The 13,744-nt window shown below is 42.4% G+C and overlaps 1 protein-coding gene across 2 annotated transcripts in view; it reads right to left on the minus strand.

Moving 5' to 3' along the window:
• Nucleotides 1-12,582, minus strand: part of LOC139408827 (torsin-4A-like) — a 23,745-nt gene extending 11,163 nt beyond the window's left edge. The window contains exon 1 of one of the 2 annotated variants that reach the window (XM_071153190.1): nucleotides 12,387-12,564. The gene's annotated coding sequence lies outside the window, so the exon portion shown is untranslated. Of the gene's footprint in view, nucleotides 1-12,386 lie in introns of both variants that reach the window. The other variant, XM_071153191.1, reaches the window with a different exon arrangement.
• Between the last annotated feature and the right edge of the window lie 1,162 nt (nucleotides 12,583-13,744).

Genomic DNA, 13,744 nt, shown 5'->3' on the forward strand with positions numbered 1-13,744 from the left:
TTTGTGCTGGTCAAGGGCAATCAAGTCTGGGGTGAACCAAGGGCTATATCTGTTCTTAGTTCTACATTTTTTGAATGGGGCATGCTTATTTAAGATGGTGAGGAAAGCACTTTTAAAGAGCAACAAGGCATCCTGTACTGATGGGATGAGGTCAATATCCTTCCAGGATACCCGGGCCAGGACGAATAGAAAGCCCTGCTCGCTGATGTGTTTTAGGGAGCGTTTGACAGTGATGGGGGATGGTCAATTGACCGCGGACCCATTACGGACGCAGGCAATGAGGCAGTGATCGCTGAGATCTTGGTTGAAGACGGCAGAGGTGTATTTAGAGGGCAAGTTGGTCAGGAGGATATCTAAGAGGGTGCTCATGGTTACGTATTTGGGGTTGTACATGGTAGGTTCCTTGATAATTTGTGTTAGATTAAGGGCACTTAGCTTAGATTGTAGGACGTCCGGGGTGTTAAGCATATCCCAGTTTAGGTCACCTAACAGTACGAACTCTGAAGATAGATGGGGGGCAGTGAACTCACATATGGTGTCCAGGGCACAGCTGGGGGCTGAGAGGGGTCTATAACAAGCGGCAACGGTGAGAGACTTGTTTCTGGAAAAGTGGATTTTTTTAACTAGAAGCTTGAATTGTTTGGGCGCAGACCTGGATAGTATGAGAAATCTGCAGACTATATCTGCAGTAGATTGCAACTCCATCCCCTTTGGCAGTTCTATCTTGTCGGAAAATGTTGTAGTTGGGGATGGAAATTTCAGGATATTTGGTGGCCTTCCTAAGCCAGGATTCATACACGGCTAGGACATCAGGGTTGGCGGAGTGTGCTAAAGCAGTGAATAATACAAACTTAGGGAGGAGGCTTCTGATGTTAACATGCATGAAACCAAGGCTTTTACGGTTACAGAAGTCAACAAAAGAGAGCGCCTGGGGAATGGGAGTGGTGCTGGAGGCTGCAGGGCCTGGGTTAACATCTACATCACCAGAGGAACAGAGGAGGAGTAGGATAAGGGTACGGCTAAAGGCTATAAGAACTGGTCGTCTAGTGCGTTCAGAACAGAGAGTAAAAGGAGCAGATTTCTGGGCCTGGAAGAATATAATGTACAGACAAGGGTACGGTAGGATGTGACTACAGTGGAGGTAAACCTAGGCATTGAGTGACTAGGAGAGAGGTTTTGTCTCTAGAGGAACCAGTTAAGCCAGGTGAGGCCACCGCATGTGGGGGGTGGGACAAATGAGCTATCTAAGGCATATTGGGCTGGGCTGGGGGCTCTACAGTGAAATAAGACAATAATAAACAGCAATAGACAAGGCTTATTGACATTAGGGAGGGGCATGTGTAGCCAAGTGATCATAGGGTCCAGAGAGTAGCAATAGGAGAGTCAGGGAGCCGATTCAGTAGTTGCTACTACGCGGCGATTCAGACAGCTAGCGGGCTGGGGCTAGCAGGTGGGGCTTTGGCGATGTCGCAATGGAAGAGCCATTGTGGCTTCAGTCTTGTCCTGCACTGGATGTAGCCCCTGTTTGTCTATCCTGTGACCTAAGTGACACTCGACTGAAAAAATGCACACTTGTCCCTGTTTACTCTTAACCCACGCCCTTGCAGCCTCTTTAACACCGCTTCTACGTTCTGTAAGTGGTCCTCAGCCAATTTCCCTGTGATAAGAATGCCACCTAGAAAGCACACAACCCCAGGTAAACCCTGCAGGACCTGGTCCATAATACGTTGGAATATAGCTGGAGCGTTTGATACTCCATAAGGCAGTCTATTCATCTGGTATAAACCCTTCAATGTGTTTATAGTCAGGAAATGCTTTCTCTTGATCTTCCTCCACTTGCTGGTAGGCCTGTGTAAGGTCTAACTTTGTGAACTGTTTACCCCCCGGCTAGAGTAGCAAACAAGTCCTGGGTCTTTGGTAAGGGGTACTGTTCCACATCCACCCATGCATTTACAGTTCCCTTGTAATCACGACATATTCTGACACCCCCGTTTGTCTTTGGAATGCAAACCAGAGCTAGAAAAACACTCCTTGTTTTTCTAGCTCTGTAAGCTGTTTGTCTACTGCCACTCTGAGTGCATAAGGCACAGGTCTAGCCTTACAAAACTTTGGAACAGCTTTCTCTGACACTTGAATTTTGGCTTTAACTCCCTTTACCACACCCAGTTGATCACTAAATACTGCAGCATATTTATCGCACAGCTGTGCAACTGGGTCTGACACATAGTTCACTCTTGACCAGTCTAATTTGAGCTGTTGAATCCAGTTCCTCCCCATTAGCATAGGACCCTTCCCCTTTGACACTAATAGAGGTGGTGGTAACACCTGAGCACCACATTTCACTTTAACCTCCAGCTGTCCCAATAACTGAATCGGCTGAGCTGAGTAAGTCCTCAAAACAACATCACATGGTTGCAGTTTATGCTTCTTAAATCTGCTGTTGTACAGCTTCTCTGAGACAATAGACACGGCAGCCCCAGTATCCACCTCCATCTTCATCTTTTCCAGTTACATCTCACCATGACCATGAAAGGTTTCACATACTCACGATCACTACACACAATAAAAAGTTCCAAGTCCTTTTCTGACTGGTGATTTCTGACTGTGCTGGAGCCTGCAGGCAATAGCAGTTCTGCCTCCTCAACTTGATCTGTTGTCAAGTAGCGTGTCTCCTTCACTGGATTAGAGTGCGCTGTTTGAGAGCGTTGCTTAGAGAACGTGCTGTTCCCAGCAGATACTCTCCCCATTGCAAGCCCTTTCAAGATGTCCAGTCTTCTGGCACGCTCTGCATTGGAACTCCTTGTAACGGCAGGTCTGCTGTGAATGTCCCGTCCCCAAACAGCAAAAACAGGGCTTTGATGTCTCCCCGCTTTGGTCTGACATCCACTGTTTCTCCCTGTCGGATCCGGTGTTGTGCCGAAAAGCTCCCCCCTGCCCTGTTTTGCACTCAATTCTTCATTGCTGCAACTTGCTTGCTAGTTGAGATTCCTGATCATGTTCGGCTGCGTTTCATTTCATTTTTTTATGTCTGTTTGATAGCGGGGGACTAGTAATGTCTGCCGTTTTCGGTTTGGCTATTTGTTTCAAATGTATTAGTCTATAAATAAATATTTTTGCCAAAATTCATAATTTCTCATGTCTTATTCGATCAGTAGTTGTTCAGAAATGTTTATTGCTTGTCTACATTTTACTCCCTCTATGTTAAGTATAACACACATACATTAATTATTCATTTCGGTTGCCTATCCTGACGTGAAGTCTGTTCTATAGAAAGTATTTGACTAGCCACAAAATTAAGGAAATTAGAAGGGGGGGGGGGGGATTTCGGCAAGGCTATTTTCTTGCCTGCAAAAATTCTCCCCTTCCTTCTATCGCGGGATTGCAAGGCCTGGCATACTTCTGAATAATTTTGGTAGATCCTGTTGAACAGTAGTGTGTGCCAGAGAAAGTATTTGACTCTAGCCACAAAATTAAGGAAATTAGAAGCGGCGGGGATTTCAGCAAGACCATTTTCTTGCCTGCCTAAATTCTCCCCCCCTTCTATTTTGGTATTTTATTAGGATCCCCATTAGCTGTTGCAAAAGCAGCAGCTACTCTTCCTGGGGTCCACACAAAACATGAAACATAATACAGAATGACTTAATACAGAACATCATTAGACAAGAACAACTCAAGGACAGAACTATATACATTATTTTAAAATGCACATGTAGCCTACATATTAATGCATACACACAAACTATCTAGGTCAAATAGTGGAGAGGTGTTGTGCTGCGAGGTGTTGCTTTATCTGTTTTTTGAAACCAGGTTTGCTGTTTATTTGAGCAATATGAGAAGGAAGTTCAATACAATAAGGCAGGGGTGTCAAAGTCAAATGGACGGAGGGCCAAATAAAAAAATCAGCTACAAGACGAGGGCCGGACTGTTCGAATGTTCATTGAAAATTTTTTAAATGACGCATATAGTCTAGTGAACCTAATTGAACCTACTGAAAACCTAACAAATATATTACAATATGATCAGATAAATAAAGCAATATTTTCTTATGGCTCTGTCAGTAATCTTTAATTTTCAACAGACACAAAAGACAAATTTCCTTTATATAAATATCCCCATAACATGAACATTAAATGAAAGAAACCGGTATTCAAGGCACCATCAGTAGACTATATTTTCTATTTTAGCAAAAGTGGGCTAAATTTACTTCAAAGAAAAAACAATAATAGCAATTTTCTATCATCCACTCAACTGAAATATTTTTAAAATATAATTGGATTGAAATACAAAAAAATAAAGTGCAAAAATCTATTAATCAAAAACAACACTTTGTTTAAGGAGAAGTAACATGCAGTGAAAACAAATATTAAATTTTAACTTTTAAACTTGAACTGAGTAAAAACTCTAAATATGTGATTGCACAGTAATGTTCACTTGTTTGAGGTTGAGGGTGATACTTGGTGGTGTCCCATCTTTTCCACAAGTTCATCAATGTTCGGGGTAAGGCTCTGAGCTGAAGAAATCCTCAGAATTGAGTGGAGGTGTTCAGCAGTAAGTCGACTTCTGTGTGATGTTTTGTTCAGGTTCATCAAAGAAAACAGTTGTTCACACAGGTATGTGCTGCCAAACATAGACAACGTTTGAGCAGCCTGGATGCGCAGCTGGGGCATTGTGCCGGGGAGGAAACGGGCGAACTCCGCAGCACCCACTGCCGCATATTTTGCCCTCAGTGCATCATTGCATTGGAGGTCAATCAACTCCATTTGGAGGTTTGGTGGTGAGCTTTCCACGTCAACAGCAAATGGGTTACCGAGCAGTTCCAACCTGCTTTTTTGTGCTTCAAAGTCAGCAAATCGGCGTCGAAAGTCAGCGGCAAGCATACCTATTTTATCAGCCAACTGTGTGCTCGGGAACGCACTGGTAGAGAGCTTCTCTTTCATGGTCTGGCAGCTGGGAAAGTGGCTCAAATTTTCTTTCCGCATCTGCGTCTCCCACAGAGTCAGTTTGGTTTTAAATGCCTTCACTGTACTGTACATATCAGAGATGACACGATCCCGACCCTGCAGCTGCAAGTTTATTGCATTCAGATGACTCGTAATGTCACACAGAAAAGCCATTTCACACAGAAACATTTCGTCTCGGAGTTGTGTTGTGTCTTTCCCTTTGCTGTCCAAGAACAGACAAATCTCCTCACGAAGCTCGAAACATCTTTGAAGCACCTTTCCCTGGCTTAGCCATCGCACCTCTGTGTGATAAGGCAAATCACCATGCTCCGTTTCTAACTCCGTCAGAAATGCCTTGAACTGGCGGTGATTCAAACCTTTGGCTCTGATAAAGTTAACTGTGCGCGTGATGATGCTCATTACATGCTCCATTTTCAAGGCTTTACCGCACAACGCTTCCTGGTGTATGATACAATGATAAGCTGTCAGCTCACCTGTCGCGTTTTCCTCTTGCATCTTTTCCCGTATCTTCGCCACCAGTCCGCTCCTGTGTCCACACATCGCAGGTGCTCCGTCGGTTGTCAAACCCACGAGTTTTTCCCAAGGCAGCTCCATCTCATTTACACATCTTGACACCTCTTCATACAAATCATGCCCCGTAGTTGTGCCATGCATAGGACGTAAAGCCAAAAACTCCTCTGTCACGCTTAGGTTGGAGTCCACTCCGCGGATGAAAATTGACAACTGGGCAATGTCAGAAATGTCGGTGCTCTCATCCACAGCCAAGGAATATGCAATAAAATCTTTTCCCTTTTTCACAAGCTGCTCTTTTAGATTGATGGACAACTGGTCTACTCTCTCGGCAATGGTGTTTCTGCTCAGACTCACATTTAAAAAGAGTTGCCTTTTTTCTGGGCAAACTTTGTCACAAACTTTAATCATGCAGTTTTTGATGAAATCCCCCTCCGTAAATGGCCGGGCTGATTTAGCGATCTCTTCTGCCAAAATAAAACTGGCCTTGACAGCAGCCTGGCCTTGTGATTTGGCTTTTTTGAACAGAGCCTGTCGAGATTTGAGGCCTCGTTTTAATTCCTCTGCCTTTTGTAGCCTTTGTTCCATGTCCATATTCTTGTTTTTGTCCGCGTGTTTCGTTTCATAATGTCGTCTCAGATTATACTCTTTCAGTACCGCCACACTTTCTCCACACAGAAGACACACAGGTTTTCCAGCTACCTTCGTGAACATATACTCCGACTCCCACCTTGTTTGAAACCCCCGGTTCTCAGTATCCACCTTCCGTTTTGCCATTTTTGATGGGTATCTGAAAGTTAATTTTACTGTGATGCTGACGACTGCTGTGCCAATAAATATTGAAATGAAGCAGCCTACTGCTCGGTGCGTCACCTTTGCATTGTGGGAAATGTAGTATTGGTGCGTGTAAAAGATCTGCGGGCTGCCGGCTTGCTGCGGGCCGGTTCTAATAATAAATCAAGATCATCCCAGGGGCCGTAAAAAACCTTCTTGCGGGCCGGATGTGGCCCGCGGGCCTTGACTCTGACATATGTGCAATAAGGGCTCTATATAATACTGTACGTTTTCTTGAATTTGTTCTGGATTTGGGGACTATGAAAAGACCCCTGTCGGCATGTCTGGTGGGATAAGTGTGCGTGTCAGAGCTGTGTGTAAGTTGACTAAGCAAACAATTTGGGATTTTCAACACATTAATGCTTCTTATAAAAAGAAGAAGTGATGCAGTCAGTCTCTCCTCAACTCTTAGCCAAGAGAGACTGGCATGCATAGTATTTATATCAGCCCTCTGATTACAATTAAGAGCAAAATGTTTCGCTCTGTTCTGGGCCAGCTGCAGCTAACTAGGTCTTTCCTTGCAGCACTGGACCACATGACTGGACAATAATCAAGATTAGACAAAACTAGATCCTGAAGAACTTGCTTTTTTTGGAGTGTGGTGACAAAAAAGCAGAGCATCTCTTTATTACAGCTAGACCTCTCCCCATCTTTGCAACCATTGAATCTATATGTTTTGACCATGACAGTTTACAATCTAAGGTAACACCAAGTCATTTAGTCTCCTCAACTTGTTCAACAGCCACACCATTCATTACCAGATTCAGCTGAGGTTTAGCACTTAAGGAATGATTTGTACCAAATACAATGCTCTTAGTTTTAGAGATGTTCAGGACCAGTTTATTACTGGCCACCCATTCCAAAACAGACTGCAACTCTTTGAGTTGACTTCATTAGCTGTGGTTGCTGATGTGTATATGGTTGAATCATCAGCATACATGGACACACACTGCCAGTGGCAGGTCATTGGTAAAAAAATAGAAAATAGTAGAGGGCCTAGAGAGCTGCCCTGCGGTACACTACACTTTACATGTTTGACATTAGAGACGCTTCCATTAAAGAAAACCATTTGAGTTCTATTAGATAGATAGCTCTGAATCCAAGAGATGGCAGAGGTTGAAAAGCTCTAGCACTTAAGTTTTTTCAACAACAGGTTATGATCAATAATATCAAAGGCTGCACTGAAATCTAACAGTACAGCTCCCATAATCTTCTTATAATCAATTTCTTTCAACCAATCAGTCATTTGTGTCAGTGCAGTACATGTTGAGTGCCCTTCTCTATAAGCATGCTGAAAGTCTGTTGTTAACTTGTTTACAGAGAAATAGCATTGTATTTGGTCAAACACAATTGTTCCAACAGTTTGCTAAGAGCTGGCAGCAAGCTTATAGGTCTGCTGTTAGAACCAGTAAAGGCTGCTTTACCACTCTTGGGTAACGGAATTACTTTGGCTTCCCTCCAGGCCTGAGGACAAAGACTTTCTTCTAGGCTCAGATATAGCTTGGGACTGCAAGGGCTGGCACACTTCATAATCCTTTTTGGTGACCTATCATACCCGATGATGTGATGTGTGCCACAGGAAGTATTAGACTCTAGTCACAAAGGGAAGTGGTTATTTCAGCAAAAATAGTTTTCTACTCTTCTCTTTACCCATCCCTTAGTCCCCCATTCCATCGTGTTTTTCACTCTTATGGCTTTTCCTAAAAAAAAAAGTATGCTTTCTCTGTTTTAGTTTTTAAGAATGTAGGTTCAGTAGTAATAATAAAAAAAATAACAATAAATCAAAAGTTTGTACTCTGGGCGAAAAAGAACGTTCAAATATACAGTTGAAGTCAGAAGTTTACATACACCTTAGCCAAATACATTTAAGCTCAGTTTTTCACAGTTCCTGACATTTAATCCTAGAAAAAATTCCCTGCATTTAGGTCAGTTAGGATCAACACTTTATTTTAAGAATGTGAAATGTCAGAATAATAGTATAGAGAATGATTTATTTCAGCTAATATTTCTTTCATCACATTCCCAGTGGGTCAGAAGTTTACATACACACAATTAGTATTTGGTAGCATTGCTTATAAATTGCTTAACTTGAGTCAAACGTTTCGAGTAGCCTTCCACAAGCTTCCCACAATAAGTTGGGTGAATTTTGGCCCATTACTCCTGACAGAGCTGGTGTAACTGAGTCAGGTTTGTAGGCCTCCTTGCTCACACACACTTTTTCAGTTCTGCCCACACATTTTCTATAGGATTGAGGTCAGGGCTTTGTGATGGCCACTCCAATACCTTGACTTTGTTGTCCTTAAGCCATTTTGGCACAACTTTGGAAGCATGCTTGGGGTCATTGTCCATTTGGAAGACCCATTTGCGACCAAGTTTTAACTTCCTGACTGATGTCTTGAGATGTTGCTTCAATACATCCACATAATTTTCCTGCCTCATGATGCCATCTCTTTTGTGAAGTGCACCAGTTCCTCCTGCAGCAAATCCCAACCACAACATGATGCTGCCTCCCCCCGTGCTTCACGGTTGGGATGGTGTTCTTCGGCTTGCAAGCCTTCCCCTTTTTCATTTTTGTTTCATCAGACCAGAGGATATTTCTCTAAAAGGTACGATCTCTGTCCCAATGTGCAGTTGCAAACCGTTGTCTGGCTTTTGATGGCGGTTTTGGAGCAGTGGCTTCTTCCTTGCTGAGTGGCCTTTCAGGTTATTTCGATATAGGACTTGTTTTACTGTGGATATATATTTTTGTACTTGTTTCCTTCAGCATCTTCACAGGGTCCTTTGCTGTTCTGGGATTGATTTGCGCTTTTCACACCAAAGTACGTTCATCTCTAGGAGACAGAATGCGTCTCCTTCCTGAGCGGTATGACGGCTGCGTGGTCCCATGGTGTTTATACTTGCGTACTATTGTTTGTACAGATGAACGTGGTACCATTTGGAAAATTGCTCCTAAAAATGAACCAGACTTGTGAGGTGTTGGCTGATTTCTTTTGATTTCCCCATGATGTCAAGCAAAGAGGCACTGGGTATGAAGGTAGGCCTTGAAATACATCCACAGGTACACCTCCAATTGACTCAAATGATGTCAATTAGCCCATCAGAAGCTTCTATAGCCATGACATCATTTTCTGAGTCAATTTAGTGTATGTTAACTTCTGACCCACTGGAATTGTGATACAGTGAATAAGACAAATAATCTGTCTGTAAACAATTGTTGGATAAACTACTTGTGTCATGCACAAAGTATATGTCCTAACTGACTTGCCAAAACTATAGTTTGTTAACAAGAAATTTGTGGAGTGGTTGTAAAACGAGTTTTAATGACTCCAACCTAAGTGTATGTAAACTTCCAACTTCAACTGTATGTATTGCAAATTCGTTACATATTGCACAAATTGCAATTCATAACATATCATTAGAATTGTAATTCTTAACATATCATACGAAATAGATGATTGACATCAACAAACGAATACATACCCAGCAATTTCTCCAGTGTTTTTTCAACATCGAGAGTGTGTCAAACTTAAAACTTGTCCAGTGTCTATAGGAGTCCACACTTTTCACTATTAAATTAACACACTGCAGAGTAAACCATTCTTCTGCCTGGACTTTCGAGTGAATTGTAGTGACCACTCATGACGCTATTTGTTCGTTAAATAAAGTCCCCGTGTGCAATCTAAGTGTCACATGATCTGTCACATGATCTCAGTATATATATATATATATACGCCTGTTCTGAAAGGCCCCAGAGACTGCAACACCACTAAGCAAGGGGCACCACGAAGACCAAGGAGCTCTCCAAACAGGTTAGGGACAAAGTTGTGGAGAAGTGCAGATCAGGGTTGGGTTATAACAAATATCAAAAACTTTGAACATCCCACAGAACACCATTCAATCCATTATTTAAAAAATGAAATAATATGACACCACAACAAACCTGCCAAGAGAGGTCCGCCCACCAAAACTCACGGACCAGGCAAGGAGGGCAATAACCAGAGAGGCAACAAAGAGACCAAAGATAACCCTGAAGGAGCTGCAAAGCTCCACAGCGGAGACTGGAGTATCTGTCCATAGGACCACTTGAAGCTGTACACTCCACAGAGCTGGGCTTTACAGAAGAGTGGCCAGAAAAAAGCCATTGCTTAAAGATAAAAATAAGCAAACACGTTTAGTATTCGCCAAAAGGCATGTGGGAGACTCCCCAAACATATGGAAGAAGGTACTCTGGTCAGATGAGGCTAAATTTAGCTTTTTGGCCATCAAGGAAAACGCTATGTCTGGCGCAAACCCAACACCTCTCATCACCCCTAGAATACCATCCCACAGTGAAGCATGGTCATGGCAGCATCATGCTGTGGGGATGTTTTTCATCGGCAGGGACTGGGAAACTGGTCAGAATTGAAGGAATGATGGATGGCGCTAAATACAGGGACATTCTTGAGGGAAACCTGTTTCAGTCTTCCAGAAATTTGAGACGGGGATGGAGGTTCACCTTCAATGACCCTAAGCATACTGCTAAAGCAACACTTGAGTGGTTTAAGGGGAAACATTTAACTGTCTTGGAATGGCCTAGTCAAAGCCCAGACCTCAATCCAATTGAAAATCTGTGGTATGACTTCAAGATTGCTGTACACCAGCTGAACCCATCCAACTTGAAGGAGCTGGAGCAGTTTTGCCTTGAAGGAGCTGGTTATGCATGCTCAAGTTTTTTTGTCTTATTTCTTGTTTGTTTCACATTAAAAAATATTTTGCCAAGTGATAGGCATGTAGTGTAAATCAAATGATATGAACTCCCCCAAAAAAATCAATTTTAATTCCAGGTTGTAAGGCAACAAAATAGGAAAAATGCCAAGGAGGGTAAATACTTTCGCAAGCCACTGTAAACTGAAACAGACTTTTCAATAACGGGGGCAATAAGTAACATATTGGATTAGTTTAGAAAAATATATGTTATGTGTATTTGAGTAGCATAACATTAATTCATCAATTAATGTACATGCAAAAACATACATATTGAAACAAACAATACAATTCCAAAAATCTGCCTGCAATAAAGCATGCTGAGAAACATGATAATGGTGGGCGTGGTTTACCTTTAACGCTGGTTATTAACACCAACACTAGGGTTGTTTTACACCAATGAGTGTTATTTTAACACTTATAGAGTTCATTTAACACCTGAATCAACACTAGAAATGTTACACTGAAAAATCAACACTAGGTTACACCGGCCAATTTGCTGCGTACCATACAAAACATAACATATACTAAATGGAGTGAGATAGATTTACTTTTGATATGTTACGTCTACCCCCGAGTCCAGGTTGCCTTCACATGTACAGGTAGCGAGCGGCCTGAGAGGTGATGTCTCCATTCCACACATTGTACAGCAGGGCTCTCTAACCTTGTTCCTGGAGACCTACCCTCCTGTAGGTTTTCGCCCCCCAGTTGTAACTAACCAAATTCAGTTTATCAATGAGATAATTATTAGAATCAGGTGTGCTAGATTAGGGTTGGAGTGAAAATCAACAGGAGGTAGCTCTCCAGGAACAGCTTTGGAGAGCCCTGTTCTAGAGCCTTTCCCTGGCTGCATTCCAGAAGCTTTCTGTCCCTCTCCCAGACCCTCGCTGCTCTCTGCTGACTACATTTCCTTCCTAGCTCACACACACACACACTGAAATAGAGAGTAGCATAAATGTTCCTCTGTGTCTTGTGTAACATATAGGTTTTCTTGTGTAAGGCAGAAACCAGAAGTTTGTGGCTTGTTTTTTGAATGATTCTAAAACACACTAGATCTCACTTCACACTTCACAACCTGTTTCCATTGCTGAATATAGATTTTCAAGTTCTGGTTCTGTGTTTTAGGTGGAAGCTTTTCTAACCCTGATAGTGAGAGAGAGAGAGAGAGAGAGAGAGAGAGAGAGAGAGTGTGTGTGTGAAGCTGGCCAGAGGCCTAGAAACACTTCTGCAAATACCTCACCCAGAAAACCATGTAAGCAAGGAAGGGGAGGAATAGGAGAGGGAAGAGGAGGAGAATAGAATGCAGAAAGAGAAATTCTGGAAAACCAGTCTGCTTACCTTGAACGTATGGGTAATACCAAGCCTCCTATAGACTGAGTTCTTCACTAGGCTCGCTCCATGAGTTTTGTGGGGAGAGAACAGTAAACTCCTTCTGTGGAACTCTATCACTGAATAGTGAGCTGGTTTCAGATCAACTACAATACCACTCCTATCTCTCTATCTCACCCTCCCAATTCCTGCTTCTGGCCTTTGCAGACTCCTCCTCTTCCTTCCTCTTTTTCTCTCTCTTTCACTCTCTCTCTCTCTCTCTCTCTTTTTGTCTTTCCACCCACTATCTCCCCCTCCGGCTCTTCCATTCATGTTGTTGAGATGAGAGTGAAAATCAAGCTATTGTGACTCTCCTCCTAGTCATGCACCTAATGACCTTTACTCCCAGCCTGCAGTCATGGATAACTTTGTTTAATTAATTTGTTTACTTTGTTAGAGGTCCTCTGCTGGGTGGTGGGATAAATGTTTGCATATTTTATGTTATTTGCCTCACAGCAAATATGAGAAGAGGAGACCGACACCCAAGCAGTAGGAAAACTATTAGGGCCTTCATAACGTAAGATCTATGTGAACGTGATGATTGGTAGCCAAGAGCTCAAGGAGAGAATTTGTCATATAATAACCAATCGTAACAATAATGGAGTATATGACATAGATAGTTGGTAGCAGAGAGCCCATGGAAAGAAGGTCAATACGAGTCAGTCAGTGACCATGTTCTTATGAATGGTTGTCATGGTTGTGAACAAGGACAACCTTTAATACAATATGGGCTCTCCCCTTGAGTTATTTTCTGCTATTGTCGTTGTCTGCTAAGTCGTTTCTGTGTAAATAAAACGATAACAAAAACGTCACAGGATTAGGTTCCCTCCAAATCCATTTCATACAATAGGTTACATTCCACAAAAGTTTGAGTTGTTGTCCTGTGATTGAAATAGCTTTGCACTAGCCCCAGGCAACATACCTTTTAACACCACGCCTATTGTCTACCTCTCCTCATCCTTCAGAATGCCTTTGTGTTAATGTCCCAAATGAACATGATGCTGCTAAAGAGAACAATTCAGGAAACAAAGTGATATTAATTCTGAGAGGGTGCGAGTGTCTTATTAGCAAGTTTGGGTAGTAGTAGAATGTCTGTGTGTTATTAAAGGTCCAATGCAGCCATTTTTTTTTAAATCTCAATGTCAAATCATTTCTGAGTACTTTACTGTGATTGTTTTCAATCAGAATGGTGAAAAGAAACAGAAATAGCTTCTTACCAAGAGCAATTTTTCTAGCAAGAATTTGCTAGAACTGTCTGGGAAACCTGAAAACAGCTGTTACTGGCAGAGAGGTTTGGAACTCTCTTTCTTAATGGTCTATTAATGGTG

Source organism: Oncorhynchus clarkii, chromosome 5 (genome assembly GCF_045791955.1).
Source record: "Oncorhynchus clarkii lewisi isolate Uvic-CL-2024 chromosome 5, UVic_Ocla_1.0, whole genome shotgun sequence".
In the NCBI taxonomy this organism is placed as follows: Eukaryota; Metazoa; Chordata; class Actinopteri; order Salmoniformes; family Salmonidae; genus Oncorhynchus; species Oncorhynchus clarkii.